At 55.0% G+C, this 3,985-nt stretch overlaps 1 pseudogene across 1 annotated transcript; it reads left to right on the forward strand.

The window, feature by feature from the left end:
* The first annotated feature begins 1,696 nt into the window (after window positions 1-1,696).
* LOC309452920 (olfactory receptor 14J1-like) lies at window positions 1,697-2,702 on the forward strand (annotated as a pseudogene). Its single transcript has one exon. The product of its transcript is annotated as an olfactory receptor 14J1-like (transcript).
* Window positions 2,703-3,985: the final 1,283 nt, after the last annotated feature.

The following is a 3,985-nucleotide window of genomic DNA, read 5'->3' on the forward strand; positions in this document are numbered from 1 at the left end:
TCTGACTTTGACTTCTTGAGAGATTTCATCACCCTCCTCCAGGGTCTGATGTCCATGGACTCAGCACCAAACCCACCAGAGGGGTCATTAAAGCGCCTTGGGCTGCTGCTGTGCTGCTGAGCTGGGCTGGGCTCCTGGGACACAGGGAGCTCATGGCAGCGGCAGCGCTGCAGAGAGACAGCTCTGCCCAGGAGCAGCTCCTCTGCACACGCAGCAGGGCTGAGGGCTCTGCCTGGGGATCTCAGCAGACCAGCAAGGCAGAGAGAGATTAAAGGTGGTCAGGACTGGGAGGATGACTGAGAGCTCACTGGAGGAGAAACCTTTGCAGCCCTTGCCATAGTAAGTCTCTGGTGCAGGGCAGTGCAGCTGTAGCTCCTGGAGGCATCTCCTGAAACTGGCACAGGCACAGCTTGTGGGATCTGTAAGGACGGGGCTCTTGTCAGGCCACGTTGAACAGCTGTGAAGCCGAGTGAGCACCCAGGGGTGCCCAGGGCTGTCCTGCAGAGCAGGGTCCCTGCACCCCAGGGCTGTGCCGGGCAGGGACTCTGCCGCCTGCCAGGGTCAGCGCTCAGCCTGCCCGGGAGATCCCATGGCAGCAGCTGTGGGCGGAAGGAGCGACCCCCGGCAGGGCAGGCAGGGAGCTTGTGGGGTTGAAGGGGGCTGTGTGGGTCAGGGCTGCTCAGAGCTCCAGATCCCCCCACAGACATGGCAGAGGGTCCTTCTGAACAATGACATCAATACAGGAACAGCTGCAAGGGAAGGAGCCTGTGCTTTCAGTTTTCCACTCTTGGTTGTCTGGGTGTGCAGTGGGAGATGGGGATTTATTTCTCTCTTTGGAGAAGACACTGAGACCCCAGTTCTCGTTAGGACAGGTCTGAGCTGCTCCTGAGCCCCTGCACACACAGAGCTGCCCCTGGGCAGTGCCAGGAGGTGTGAGCAGGACAGAGCTGAGCACACAGCGGGTGGGACGGGGTCTGTGACACTGACAGGGAGCAGACCAGGGACAGACACACAGCTGCAGTCAGCAGACATGGGCAGGGAGAGGAAGCTACAACCTGAAATGCTTGAGATGGGATTCAGGACCCCCCTGCCATCCCCTGCAGTGCAGACACATTTCCCAGTGCAACCCCTGGTCTCCTCTCCTTCCCAGCAGACCCTCTGCCTCAAAGCCATGGGGTCCAGGTCTCCACCTCAGCAGCTGGACCTCCAGGTGAAGGGTTCCTGCAATGTGGTACACAAATAAGGTGCTAGAAGTACTTGCTCCACAGTGTCATTATGTGAGTGGCAGCAGCACTTTGGTCAGGAGAAGGTTCCACAGCATGCCCGTCTGCCTTTCTGTCCTTGCTTTATTTTCTGGTAGCACTGCAGTGTTCTTCCCTGTTTCTCCACCTGTCCCTGGTGCTCTTGCTCTCTGGGGTTGGGGTGGCAGTGTGGGTCAGTTTTTGTTCTGACACCAACACAGGGCGTCTTGACTCAGAGGTGTGTTCATGGTATCTAGATGCCCAAGCTGTATTTTAAGCTGTGATGAGCTGTTATTCAAACTTAGCTGATAGAAAGAGAGAATGAGGAGAAACATCCCTCCATCAGGGAGGGGGTTTTCCAGGAGAAACAACCTGTTTATTTTCCTCAGAGAAGTCTCCCCTAACTTGTCACTGTCTTTCCTCCTTGCACAGGACCTCATGCCCACAGGCAGCCAATGTCCAACAGCAGCTCCATCACCCAGTTCCTCCTCCTGCCGTTCACAGACACACGGGAGCTGCAGCTCTTGCACTTCTGGCTCTTCCTGGGCATCTACCTGGCTGCCCTCCTGGGCAACGGCCTCATCATCACCACCATAGCCTGGGACCAGCACCTGCACACCCCCATGTACTTCTTCCTGCTCAACCTCTCCCTCCTCGACCTGGGCTCCATCTCCACCATTGTCCCCAAGTCCATGGCCAACTCTCTGTGGGATACCAGGGTCACTTCCTATGGAAGGTGTGCTACACAACTCTTTGTTTGTCTTTTTAGCTTCAGCAGAGTTTTACCTTCTCGCCATCATGTCGTACGACCGCTACGTTGCCATCTGCAAACCCCTGCACTACGGGACCCTCCTGGGCAGCAGAGCTTGTGTCCACATGGCAGCAGCTGCCTGGGCCACTGGGTTTCTCTATTCTCTGCTGCACACGGCCAATACATTTTCACTGCCCCTGTGCAAGGGCAATGCCCTGGGCCAGTTCTTCTGTGAAATCCCCCAGATCCTCAAGCTCTCCTGCTCACGCTCCTACCTCAGGGAACTTGGGCTTCTTGTATTTAGTCTCTTAATAGGATTTGGGTGTTTTGTGTTCATCGTGGTGTCCTATGTGCAGATCTTCAGGGCCATGCTGAGGATCCCCTCTGAGCAGGGACGGCACAAAACCTTTTCCACCTGCCTCCCTCACCTGGCCGTGGTCTCCCTGTTTATCAGCACTGTCATGTTTGCCTACCTGAAGCCCCTCTCCATCTCCTCCCCATCCCTGGATCTGGTGGTGTCTGTTCTGTACTCGGTGGTGCCTCCAGCAGTGAACCCCCTCATCTACAGCATGAGGAACCAGGAGCTCAAGGATGCCCTGTGGAAACTCATATCCTAGTGTTTTCTGAAGCAATAAACTGCCCATCTTCTTCTATATAGGAGTTTTAATGTAGCTAATTACAAGCCCAGCCTGTCAACTGGATTTTCTGGTGGTGTTGGTTGTTTTCTTATTGTGATAATGTTTTCATCCCCTGTCTAATTCACTGTTGGCTTTTCTTTTATAACTGTTGGCTGCTTAAATGAGCAGCAGTGCTCTCCTTGTCTCTAAACAGAATAAAGGGCTCTTTAGTCACTTGTTTTTCAGTATATCTTTCCTGCAAGGGTTTTTTGGAGCTGCAGGGACAGTTCCTGTGCGTGGGTGGAGGGGAAAACAGCTCTGGCACGGCAGCCCTGCCAGGGAGCAGCAGCGCTTGTTCTTCCAGAGCTGTTCTGGTTCCACTCCCACACTCTCCTTCTCATCCCTGGTGTTGGTGCAAGGCCTGAGTGCTCTGGCAGCTTGGTCACCGTCCTGCTGTGTGTCAGTCCTGTGGGCGCAGGCAGGGACAGGCAATGGGCACTGCTGTGACAGAGCTGGACTCACAACAGCCTTTCCAGATAGAAAGGCAATACACGATGGTTTATATCTTCAAGCATATGCTTACGATAGTGTCCCACAGATTCAAACCCCATTGTGCATCTGAACAGCGTGTGTGTGCAGGGCTGGCACACAGCAGTGTCCTCTCACAGCCAGGCTCCTGCCAGAGACCTGCAGAACCAGCAGAGCAGGGGCTGGGCTGTGCCTGTGTGCACTGGAGACCCCACACAATCTGCCCCAGGGCATCGTCATGGACGGGCCCCTCTCAACCACCATTTCCAGCCCTGACTTCTCTCCCCAGCTCACAGAGGTTGTTCTTCCCTCCATGGAATGACACTGAATGAGTAGTTCAGCAGTCCACGTCTGCATTGTACAGATGAGATGTGAGCACGCACATCCTGGATGGGAGATGAGATGTACCCAAGTGAGCACAAACACCATCAGCTATTCCTGGGGGGTCCCCGAAGGCCTGTGGGACAGACAGTGTCTTGAGGTCACTTCATGTTGGCAGAAACATCCTATGGGAAACCACCTGAATGCAGCACTGGGTTGTGCTTCCTTGAACTGAGGTCCCCATGTCCATTCCTCATGATGTGGGACATCTCAGATGAGTGCCGAGCAGGGTGACACACCACAGGGCTGAGGTGCCTCCCATCCTTTGGAAGTGGTACCAGGAGGCCAGAGGGAAACCAAGACTACGGCCTCTATGTGCAACAGGGAAAGATTCTGTCTCTGAACACTCCCGGGTGCAGGAGTTCACGAGGCCAGCTCAGACATGGATGCCTGACGGAACGTGACATTTCTGTGTGTGACTCCAGGAACAAACCTCAGTGGCCCAGTGAGATTCATCTCAGCTGCTG

The sequence above is a fragment of the Streptopelia decaocto genome (assembly GCF_964273445.1).
Source record: "Streptopelia decaocto genome assembly, contig: HAP1_SCAFFOLD_58, whole genome shotgun sequence".
NCBI lineage: Eukaryota > Metazoa > Chordata > Aves > Columbiformes > Columbidae > Streptopelia > Streptopelia decaocto.